Source organism: Pteronotus mesoamericanus, unplaced genomic scaffold (assembly GCF_021234165.1).
Source record: "Pteronotus mesoamericanus isolate MK-2021 breed Mesoamerican mustached bat unplaced genomic scaffold, CSHL_Meso_final contig_657, whole genome shotgun sequence".
NCBI classification, from domain to species: domain Eukaryota; kingdom Metazoa; phylum Chordata; class Mammalia; order Chiroptera; family Mormoopidae; genus Pteronotus; species Pteronotus mesoamericanus.
In genome coordinates this window covers 19,288,336-19,300,329 of record NW_026555229.1, presented here as the reverse complement: position 1 = coordinate 19,300,329, position 11,994 = coordinate 19,288,336, and the positions used below count along the sequence as shown (strand labels likewise).

The window sequence follows — 11,994 nt, the reverse complement described above, 5'->3', positions numbered from 1 at the left end:
GTGGGTGAATTTCGAGGACAAGGCTGAGCACAAAAAGCAGCTGGCCACGAAGACTCCACGTGTGTGGCCGATGGAAAAGCAGGCAAATCTAACCGATGCTTTTAGAAGTCAGGAGAGCGGTCACCCTTTGAGGAGGAGGGGCCAGGGACTCGAAGGGGACAGTGGATGGGGGCTCCTGGGGGCCCAGGAAGGTCTGTTTTCTGAATTCAGAATTAACAAATTCTGTTTCTTGATCGGAGTGTTGGTTTCACAGGTTATTCAGTTTGCGATGGTTCACCCAGTGTACCACCACTTAACGGTATTAAACGTCAATATTAAAAAAAAACTTAAAAGTAAACAGAAACTCAGTGAACACACCATGGTGCTTCTTAAATTCTGGGGAGAAACCGCGGTGGGCTCAGGACTCTGGGCTGCTCCCTCTTGTTCAAAAGAGGGTGTAACAGGTGCTCGAGAGGGTCAAAGGCCTGCTCCTCCTCGTCTGAGGCTTGGAGGAAGATTGGAAAGGAAATGACTTTTTCGCGGTGTGATTTCAAGGCTTTGTCCAAGCACTTGGGAAAACACTGAAGGAGGCGACTCGTTCCCAGTTCCAGGTAAATGATTAAAATGAGATAAGGGTGGGGGGGCTGGGGGGACGCTGAGTGTGTGCGCAGAAGGTCAGGTGGACAGGTGGGTGGGGGTGGGCAGGGGGGACCGGCAGATGTCAGGGCCGAGCCCTCACTCTGGCAGGAGCCGCGCGGGCTGGGGAGAGTCGGAGGATGGGGGCACGCTCCTGGAGCTGGGCCTTGGGGGCCTCGCCCTGCGCAGGGGACTGGCCCAGCCGGCCGCTGTGTGGCTTCAAGCTGCCTGCTCACCTGGATCTCAGCTCTGCCTAGAAAGTGCGCTGATAATCTTCCGCCTCCCTGCGGCAGGGTGAGCCGGCGGAAGGAACTCAGTTCCCCAGTGTGGTGCCACCTCTGTCCTGCCATCCCAGATTCTCTGGGGCTCCAAGCAGAAAGGAACCCCTCTGCGCACTCTCGGCTTCAGCACAAAGCCTCACCTGCGAGGATGGGCCAAGGGCCCCGGCGCCGCGGCCGCCCGAAGGACCCACCGCCCCCAAAGGCGTGGGAGCCCCCGCCACCCTCCGCCCCACTCGGGGGGCCTCCTGGGGCAGCTTTAGTATTAGACGTTAATGATTAAATCGCAGGTTCTCCATTAACCCGCTGCGGCCGGCCTTTGTCTCCGGGCTGCCTGGGAGCCTCCTCCTTTGAAATGCCACATAAAAATGATAGATGCCCCAGCCTCTCTCCCGGGATCAGTGGGTCCCGTTTCCTTTCACAGGTGGAGTCGGAACACAGAAGCAGGAGGCCGGGGGTAAGGGTGGGGGGAGATGAGGGAGCTGGAGGCCGGCAGAGAGAAGCGCCAGGGGGTGGACGGGTTGGGGGCTGAGATTTGGGGAGGTGGCGGGGAGGATCGGACCCGGAACCGGGCAGCCACCGCGACCCGGGGTATCTTTGCTCAGGATCACATTGATGGCTGTAACTCTCAGCCACAAGAAAAACGCTTGACCTGTCTCTACCGAATGAGGAAGGATGGTAGGCGTGGTTGGTAAATTCCGAATTCTGCATCTACACTACTCAGACGTCCGGGGTGGCGGGGGGGGGGGGGGGCTGGGGAAGGGGTGCTGTTCAGGGACCAGCAGCATCAGCATCACCTGAGACCTTGTTGGAAATGCAGATTCTCAGGCACACTGGATCAAAATCTGAGCTTCAATGACATGCCCAGGTGACTGGTGGGCACGTGACAGTTTAAGAAGCCTGGTCGCATGACCAGTGGTTCTAGTAACAATAGTACCGACACTGGGTAACATGTGTCGCATGCTTCTCATGAGCCAGCCTTGTTCTTAGCACCTTATGTAACTGTTCTGTTGAATCCTTACTTACGACATGCCAGATGGATGCATCGTTTTGCAGATGAGAAGGCTGAGGCCCGGGGGGATTCGGTGCCTTAGAAGAGGTCACACCTGCAGGGATTAGTAGCCCAGGCAGGGACTGGCTCACCTACAAGCACCCACACAGAAACCCCTTCTAGATTAGCTCCTGTGTGTGTGCCCATCACGCTGGAGACTGATCTTTGGAGTAACCAGGAGCCAACTCATGGCGGCTCCGCGTGCACCCAGCTGAAATGGATTAGTAGCAAGCACGCCTGGCCGCAGAAAGACATGGTCCTCGCGTCACCCACCTCCGGCCGCTGGAGATAGACAGAGGCATGTCTCCTCCCCATACGCCAGCTTCGAGGAAGGAGTAGCAGTGCTGATGGAACCCTCCCTGCAAAGCACATGTACTGCCCCCCACCCACCCACGGTTCTCTGTGGCTCCGTGAAAGGGTTAAGTTAGGGCTCAGCCACTACATAAATCTGTGTTTATCCGCTGCAAAGCAAGCTATTTAGGTTTCTGATTTACAGTCCTCGGTTTTCATAAAAGTCAGTCATTCCCAGTAAAAGAATGTGAGTTAGATTTATAGGATCTGTGTTAGTCTTTAAAGCCCAGAGCTGGTCTATGACTCACCCTCCATAATGTTTTTGCTCTAGTCCGGAGATATTCATGTGCAAAGAGAAAGATTCAGATCTCTGCCCTAAAAAATAAGACTTTGGGGGGGAACTAATTATAATGGCGTCAATTGTGCTACGCTTATAAACTTGCCGTCAGCGGGCCCCCCTGGAGCCTGTTTTCCAGGGGTTTTATTCCGCAATAAAATGCACTCTGGTTTGCAGCTTGGCATGTAAGACCTCCACTGGTATGAGCGAATGTTTTTTCCTACCAAATTATTAGGAATAAACAGCCCACCAGTGGAAAGGCAGAAAAATTATAAGCAAGGAAAATAAATCTTGGAATGTTTGCGTTTGGTGACTTTAATAAAATTGGTCACTTAGCCCAGCAGCCCAACTGGCGAAATGGAGCCAGCCTGGTATTTTTATTTTAATTTGAGTTTGTGTGTTGCCAGTGTGAAATGGGGTCAAGGCAAGACACCATGGAAAAAGGCTTTGATGTCTCCTTGAAAAATATTTTGCACTGTGACTTTATGGTATTTCGTGTCCTCCTCCCCCCTTCCCCGCCCCCAGCTCCCAGCTTGACAAACTGCATGTTTAACCTACGACCATCACACATAATAAAACGTAGTCATCGTCAACGATCCTTGTGCCAACTCTCTCCTCTCCCTGAACGAAGGCCGAAGTCAAGGCAGAGTGTCTTAACAATGCAAAATAAAAATGCTGATCCAGATAACCGAATATGATGAAAGGGGATGGAGGAAACCAGCCTTTTCAAGTTTCTCCAAAGCAAAGCAAGGTGAGGGGCCCAAGTGCAGGAGGAGGAGCGGGAAGGAAGGTCGAGTGGGCTGGGCGGGTGGCCAGTTCAAACAGAACTGGGTTAGGAGGGGAAGGTTGGCCAGTGGGTTGAAAAGTGGAGAGAGAGCGATGAGCCCAGAATAAAAGCGAGTTCTCCTTCACCAAGAGTGTGAGGGAGAAAGGTGTGAATATATGTATTTGCAAGAGCTTTACTTCAGTCTCAACGTGGGCGCCTTAGAGATAGTGGATGGTTAAATAAAAGAGTTTGAATTATTAGCTCTTGGTCATGGTCAGGGAAGGTTTACTGTGGGCCTACAGGTGTGTGCTAGGGCCCCAGGGACACATGGGTGAATGCCATTTGCCCTTGACTTTTTCCCAGACCAGGGCTGGAGCAAATGAGTTGGGAGGGTTTCAGTACAAGGGAGCAGAGCACACAGAACTGTCCAAAGGTACCATGTGGGGTTCGTCTGTGTTTCGATGTAGCTGAGACAAAAAATACGGCGGGGACCCCTTCCTTGATTCGCCTTCAGCTTCCCCACAGTGCAGGGCATTATGGTGGGCAGTCCTCTTGGGCTCTGAAGGATGAACAAAATGTGGTGACTGCCCCTGAGCTCAATGGCACAAAGCTGCATGCAGACCGCTCCAGTGCAGATGGAGAAACAGGTAAGGGCAGTGAATCAGAAACCAGGGGAGGCTCCAGGAAGAAGGTGGCGCTTCTATGGCTCTTGAAGAGTCAATATTAATTTGACATTTAAAGGTGAGAAGCAAGGATAATCCAGGGAGAAAGAAGAATGAACGAAAAAAGTATAGAAGTAGGAGGGCGCTGGCCTATTTGGAAGATCCAGGAACCCTTTGTGGGTGCATCATGGGACATGCGAGGTATCTAGAGGCCCAGAAAGGGAATCCGAGCCTGGTAAAGACAGCCTTGCACTGTTGCTGAGGACCCTAGATGTGACTCTGTGAGTGCTGCGGAGCTCCCCTGAGCCATCAAGGCTGGGGCTGTGTCCTTATTTGTGGCCCCCGAGCACCCTCTTTCTCCCTCCCTATTTGAGCACTTTTCACGCTGTAACGCCATTCCATGGTGTCTCCCTCCTTAGATCATGAGCCCAGGAGTCTCAGTTACTGTTACAGTCCCTGTCCCCAACCCCATGCCCTGTACATCATAGACAGTCAAGAAATATCAGGTGCAGAATGAATGAACGGGAGTTTGCATGATAAGGAATTAAGGCGTCTAGCAGGGACCGATAGTTTGGACCGATAGATTGGACCTGGGCTTCAGAGAAGTTAGACTGGGTCTAGGGTAGACTGGAGCAGGCGGAACCAAGAAGCAGCGATCTCTTGGGTTTGGCAGGCAGGTGGGGGCTGTGGTCCGCTGTGAGTGGGAACTGGAAGGGGTGGAAAGTCAGAACGCAGAGAGGTTTGGAGATGCTGGCGATGTGAGGAGCACAGTGAGTGAGTGAGTGAGTGAGTGAGTGAGTGAGTGAGTGAGTGAGTGAATGAGTGAGTGAATGAATGAATGAATGAATGAAATTAGAGATGCACTGCATTTGAAGTGTGCTTATGACTCCAAATAGAGTATTTGTAGCAGTCAGGTAACCATTTTGCACAGAACCATTTGCACCGTGAGTTCCAAAAGAGATGACACAGAGAGAAAGCCAAGATTAGAACCTGGGAGGTTGCCCATTTTCGGGAGATGAAACATCAGACACTAAATCTGAAATTCCATTTCCTATGATCTTCATGTTCTCTACCTACTTTAGTTGAAATCACTTTGTACTCACAGTGGGTCAGCCAATTTTTCTTCTGACCTTGTTTTGATCTTAAACTCCATAAATTGGAGGCCTCCCTAGGCATGTGAAATGCACATCCCCCCCTTCAGCACATTGGGAAATAGCCCTGCTGGCAGAAACCTTGAACTTTGTGTCACATTGTGATAAACGGTCCTGGACAATAAACAACCAATCCCTCCATAGCCTCCTCTCATTGGCTCTTGTGCAGTACACATGAATTATCTGCTGTGAGAACATCTAAGAGCAGGTGCTCACATACTGGAGCTGGTTGGGAGGACCCATGTGTGACCAACAGAGGGGCTGGCCCTAGAGCCAGGGAGCAAGGAAATAGAAATGCAGCTAAGGTCAGAAATCACAGCGATGGGGAAAATGGCGGCCAGGATGGCGTGAGGGGCAGGAGGTGATGTTATTGACCGGGGGAGGCTGGCCTGAGCTTGAGCCAAGGAGAGGGCATTTCTGGACATAGTGCGTGTGCAAATCAGGAAGGAGGGGTGACTGAGAAGGCGTCGCCCGGGGGGCCATGTCAGGCTGCCGCCGGCACCTCCACCCAGACAACCAGCCAGAAAGGGCCTGCTGTTCTTAGGTGGTGGAGAGAGGGTCCCGGGAGCAGCCTGGCTGTGGACACACCCACAGAACTTAGAAGACAAGGCAGAGGTTTTTGTTAGTCTGGACTCTGGGACAGGGCTGCCTCTCACCTGCTGTCAGTGTCCGATCTCTGGCCCAATAGCCTTTCCTCTGGGCAGGTTTTTCTGGGATAAGGTGAGGTCACTTGGTTACTTGCCCACAACCTCAAAGGAGAATACAGAGAAGGTTGTCCTCAGCTCCCCATTGGTGGTGTCAGAAATTCCCCTGGGTGGCCTCAGGTCTATCCCTGATGTTGCTCAAGAAGCTTCTAGAAACTGTGCCTCAAACCACCCGCTCTGGTCTCCATGCCATGCTGCGGTCCGCAGCGGCTGCCGAGATGCGCCCACCTTCCTCTGCAGGGCGTATCTGCATGTGCAGAAGAAGTGCTCTTGCAGGAAGGAGCCTCCCAGGAGGGAACAGCAGGTGTGCCCGCAGCAGGTGGGATTGGCCGAGGTTCGCGGGCCAGCGGCAGAAGTGGCCGCTCCCTGGAGGGCTCGTGGAGTCCGGGGCGCCGTCCTGGCAGCGCTGAAATTACACTTCGAGTAATTTTAAAAGGACTTTTTGTACACGTACCATAAGGCTTACTGTTTAAACCATTTTAAATTGCACCATTCATTGGCCTTTGGTGCCTTCACATTATTGTGGGACCATCGCCATTACCTAGTTCTAGAACATCTCATCACCCCAAAAAGAAACCCTGCTCCCATTAAGCAGTGACTCCCAATTCTCCCCTGCCCCCAGCTTCTGCTTTCTGGACATTTCTTATAGGTGAAATCATACAATATATGGCCATTTCTGTCTGATTCCTTTCACTTTACATAATTTTTCAAGGTTCATCCATGTTGTAGCATGTGTCAAAACTTCATCCCTTTTTATTTCCAAATAATATTCTACTGTATGGATACACCACATTTTGTTTATCCATTTACTTATTGATGTACATTTGAGTTGTTTCCACCTTTTGACTATTGTGAATTATACTACTTAGGAACATTCATGAACAAGTTTGTATCTGAACACCTGCTTTCAATTCTTTTAGTTCTCTACCTAGGAATAGAATTTCTGGGTCATATGGTAATTCTTTGTTTAATTTACTTAGGAGTTGCCAAGCTGGCTTACATAAGGGAATGGCTGTGGCACTTTATATTCCCACCAGCAATGTACAAGGGTTCCACGGTCTCTACGTCCTCACCAATACTTGTTATTGGCCTTTGGTTTCGACTACAGCATCCTAGTGGGTGTGAGGTGGTAGCGCATTGTGTTTTGATTTGCATTCCTCTAAAACTAAGGATGTGCTTGTTGGCCATTTGTATGTCTTCTTTGGAGAAATGCCTAGTTGAGTCCTTTGCCCATTTATTAATTGGTTAATAATAACCAATTTACTAATTGGTTAATTTTCTCTTTGTTATTGAGTTGTGAGTGGTTTTTACATATTCTGGATACTAGACTCTTATCAGGTATATGATTTGCAAACATTTTCTCCCACTTTGTAGGTTGTCTTTTTGCTTTCTTGCTGGTTCTTTGAGGGACAAACGTTTGCAATTTTGATGAAATTCCATTTATCTATTGTTTCTTTTGTTGATTGTGCTATTTTTGGTCATATCTAAGAATTCATTGATAAATCTAAGATACGTTATATTCTAAGAGTTTGTAGTTTTAATGGCTACCTATTTTATGTTTCCATTGATATGAAATATCCAGAAGGGGCAAATCCAGTCACAGAAAGCAGATTAGGGGTTGCTTAGGGCTGAGGGGTTAAATGTAAGTAGGAGAGACTGCTAATTGATACAGGGTTTCTCTTTTGGGGCAATAAAAATATTCTAAAATTGATTGTAGTAATGATTGCACAATTCTGTGAGTTTACTAGACACTACTGAATTGTATGTACAAAGTATATGGGCAAATTGCATGGTATATAGTTATGTCTCAATAAAGCTGTACTGGTGAAGAGCAAAGCAAGAATGCAGCCAGGGTTTTTCTGAGTCCAAAGCTATGCTCTGCTCTCAGTAACAGTGGATCCCCAACTTCACTAGGAAAATGGATCACTGGTGAGCTTGTTTCACATGCAGATTTTCCCCTGGCAGGAATAGCTCAGTGGACTGAGCACCAGCTTGTGAACCAAAGGGTTGCCAGTTCATATTCCCAGTCAGGGCACATGCCTGGATTGCAGGCCAGGTCCCCAGTACAGGGTGCACAAGAGACAACCACACATTGATGTTTCTCTCCCTTTCTTTCTCCCTGCCTTCCCCTCTGTCTACAAATAAATAAATAAAATCTTTGTAAGAAATACAGATTTCCTGGCCCACTCCCCAGAGTCCAATTCAGTAGACACGGTGGGGTTCAGGGAGCTTCCATGCACAATGAAACCAGGTGAGTCCAATGCACATGGTCTGAGGCCACACCTGGAAAACCACTGTCCTCTGCTCTACAGAGTAGGACTTCTGCATCTCAGAGCCAAAAACGGGCATCCGTCAGTGACATTAGAGAAAATGGGAATTTCAGAGGCCAATCTTTCTATAGAGAGTGATTGGGTGTTCAGGGGTTGGGTAGAGAAGAAGGAAGGAAGAAGAAAGAGAAAGACATGAAGCTCATGACCTGGGAGATGTGTTACAGGGGGAGATGCTGAAGGGCTGGGTCAGAAACCCGCCCAAGGGAGGGTGCAGCAAGAAGAGGAATGTCAAAGGCCTGTGGAAGTTTCTCCAGAAGAGAGAGAGAGCAAATACTCAGACACACTAACCAAGTTTACCGCCTGCCCGGGGCTTCCGGGATGCCTTGCTTCATGCTCAAGTGTAATTCTTGAGAGAAAGAGAATTGCGGTGAACTAGAGGTAACGTCCGTTCTCTGGGGCTTCGTTTTAAAGAACTAATCTGAAGAAGCTTGGAAAGCACCCAGCAGCGGAGGTTAAATTTCAACCGTCTTGTGCTGTAACATCTTTGTTCCCTTCACCTCCTCCTTCAGGTGGAAGTGATTGATGCTTAAGTAACTTTGGGTATTGAATAATGTTTATTCAGACTGCAAGGGAACAAGATAGGGCTTAAAAATGAGGTAGACATTTTTCTTTGAATGGCCCAGGGTGAGCCTTTGAAAGTCAAGTGTATTCCCAGTTGCGCAGTATAATAGAGAGAGAGGGGCCAGCAGGTCAAAGGTCTCCCACTGATGATCAACGAGCAGGAGTTAAGTGGAGCTCAAATAGTCTCATGAAGCCACATGAACTGAAACCCCAGGTTATAAATATTGACTGGGGCCCGAGTCATTCTGAGCATATCGTAGGTCTTTCGGTGGGCCTTTCAACTCAGAAACTGGAGGGCTTGGTAAATAAGCTTCTAAAGCTGTGAGCAAAGAGACAAGTCATGTTCCCATGTTCCAAGCTCTCTCTAGGTGACGCCAGCACCCCCTCCGAGGTAAGTGGAGACTGGCAAAGAAAAGAAACCCACACGCGGGTCAGGGTAACCGCCCCTGGAGCGGCCCACTCTCTCCCGTGTGTGGGCGTCTTCCGGCCAGCCGCCTCAGGCTGGCCTGTCATGAGGGCCCGCGGAGCTCGGGCCAATCCAAAACACACCCAAAGATTTGGCTTGGCAAGTCATTATTTGATCTTGAAATCTAAAAATACACAGCAAACGCAGGGAAGAATAATTACTTCTGCGTCTTCACTTTGCCAGGGTGCACTAACCATCCGTTTGGTCATCTTAGAATCTAAAGATTAAAAAAACCTCCAGTCTCCTGCAAAGCAACGGGAAGCTTTCATTTCCTGGGCCTTGGGTGGTAGGTCCATGGACAAGGGGTTGTGGGGCACAGTAAGGAAACAGCCGTCTCCTCCTAGGGTGCGGGTGTGGAAGGAAGATCAGGGGCCCTGCATGCTCTCTCCCACCTACCCACCCACCAGTGCCTTGGTCTCTGGGTCCAGAGTGGGAGGGGGTGCCTTTCTGCACTGGGAGGCCCAACAACCTAATTGCCAGTTATTGTCACCACATGCAACCAGCTAGGGCTCAGGCCCAAGGCGGAGGGGAAGGAGGGATGGAGAAGGCTGTCCAGAGCTTCCGAAGGGGGCTCCATGGCTGGGGGGACTCGAGACCCAGGAGTTCGCCTGTCTTTGTGGCTTTTTTAGAGCAAGGGACCTGAACTCCAGAACTCCACCATCTTTAATTCCTTCACATTTTGAGCCTTCACATTTTTATTCCCTGCTCCATGATGCCTTTCAAAATTTTTAATAAAGTGATATTTGAAAAATCTCAACCATTTCCTTTGAGCTAAGCAGAATTTTCCCCTTGTGTGGGCCCGCGGCAGCAGCAGAAGAGAGATTTCGGAGACCCAAGCAAAACAACACGGAGAGGACTGGGAAGAGGGGTGGCTGTGGCAATGTCCTCCCCCCGAGCTGTCACCCCCTGGCTACCCCTCCCTTGGCATCTCTCTGCAGGTTGTTTTTTTTTATGTTGAGATATAATTTGGCTTTTAAAGTCTACAGTGTCCTTTAGTATGTTTACAAAGTTGTTCAACCATCACCACTGCGTAACTTCAAAATATTTTCATCACTCCCCCCAAAACCCCATACCCATTAGCTATCACCACCCAACCCCTCCAGCGTCTCCAGCCTCCCAGGAGATCAGACAACCAATAATCGACTTTCTGGCTCCATGGACTCTTTGGGGTATTTAATAGGAACCGAGGCATATGATGCATGGCTGTTTGTAACTGCCTTCTTTCATTTAGCATAATGTTTTCAAGGTTCATCCATGTTGTAGCTCCTTTTGCTACAGTCAGTATTTTGCTCCTTTTGGTGGTTGCTTAACACTGGTCTGCGTAAACACGCTACATTTTGTTCACCTTGTCCGTTTGATGGACACCTTGTTGTTTCCATTTCTGGGCTGTTGTGAATCATGTTGTGAGCAACTGCATACTCCCCTGTGGGGTTTTATCTGGAGATTTCACTAGGTGCTCCCTGCAGAAGCACCCAGCCTCAGGGAATGTGACGTGGGAGAAGCACACGCCTCACAGGGCTCAGTCTGAGCAAGACGGCGGGAGGAAGGGAGGAGGCGCGAGTTTACAGAGCGCTACTATGAGCTGCAGGACTTACCCTGGTGCTGTGTGATACATTTCCTTTTACAGATAAGAAAACTTTTACAGATAAGGAGTGAGATTTTCAAAATATTAACTAAGAACACATAGCTCTTGGACACAAAATCTGGGGTGACTTCCCTGGTACCATACGACCACATGCAAAGAAATCTTATTAAGAACAGAGGTCAAGTGTCACATGATAGGCTAGTTCTTCAGAATGATGAGAAAGCTGGGAGGAAGCTTTATCTATCGGTGTAGAAATTTGAAGCCAAAATATGTTATGTGTCTTTCTCAAGATCACACAGCTCCTAGGTGGCAGAACATGTTCTCCATTTGAGAGGAGGTGAGCTGGAGGCGTCCTGAGATGTCAGTAAGACTACTGTATTGGTCCGAGTTCACATTCTGTCACAATACCAAAAATCCCCAAATCTTATTGGCCTACAGGAACAGCAGCTTCATTCTTGCCCGTGTTGGCTGTGATGAGGTGGACCCTGCGGCTCTACTCCACTTATCGTCTCTTTCCTGTACGTGTCCTGAAGGAGAGGCCTACAGTAGGGATGCTGTGTTCTCTCGACAAAGGGAAAGAACAAGAGGCAGAGCCATGCCATCAACTGCTCTTAAAGCTTCTCAGAGACAGCTTCTGTCATGGCCATTCATAGTCCATTGGCCAAAGCAAGTCACACGGCCAAGCCAGCAAGTGTCCCCTAGGAGCCACATGTCAATGCATGGGGACGTGTAGTCCTCTTACAGGGAAGGCAGTGGACGAGAACATGAATGCAGTCAACCCCAGCTTCCAGAAGGCAGAGACACAGTAATAGTCTGTAAGCCTTACACTACTGGAAAACGTTCTTTCATTTAACAGATTTTTATTAAATCACCCCTAAATGCCATATACTCTACAAGGCCCTGGTGAGCTAAAATAAATACATTTTCTGCCCTTGTGGAGTTTACAGCTGAGAGAGAAAGACCGAGATTAATTACAGAGGTACATAACCAACTGTGGAATTCTGACCAATGCCACAGAGGAAAGGCACGGGGTGCCACTTGTGTGTACAATGGAACGGCCTCGTCAGGGGGATCGGAGAAGCCCAGAGCCATCGGCACCACCCCCGAGAGAACTGGCTTCCTGGGCCGCAGGGTGACACACGCCTGACCCGGTTGTGGCCACAGGTTCCTCTCTAACACCTTTTTGTATCAGTAGCT

The 11,994-nt window shown here is 49.3% G+C and overlaps 1 long non-coding RNA gene across 1 annotated transcript; it reads left to right on the top strand.

Moving 5' to 3' along the window:
• The first annotated feature begins 1,272 nt into the window (after positions 1-1,272).
• On the top strand, positions 1,273-11,674 carry LOC129077341 (uncharacterized). Its single transcript, XR_008529814.1, has 3 exons — positions 1,273-1,350; positions 3,098-3,323; positions 11,236-11,674. It is a non-coding gene; the product is annotated as an uncharacterized LOC129077341 (long non-coding RNA).
• The last annotated feature ends 320 nt before the right edge of the window (positions 11,675-11,994 follow it).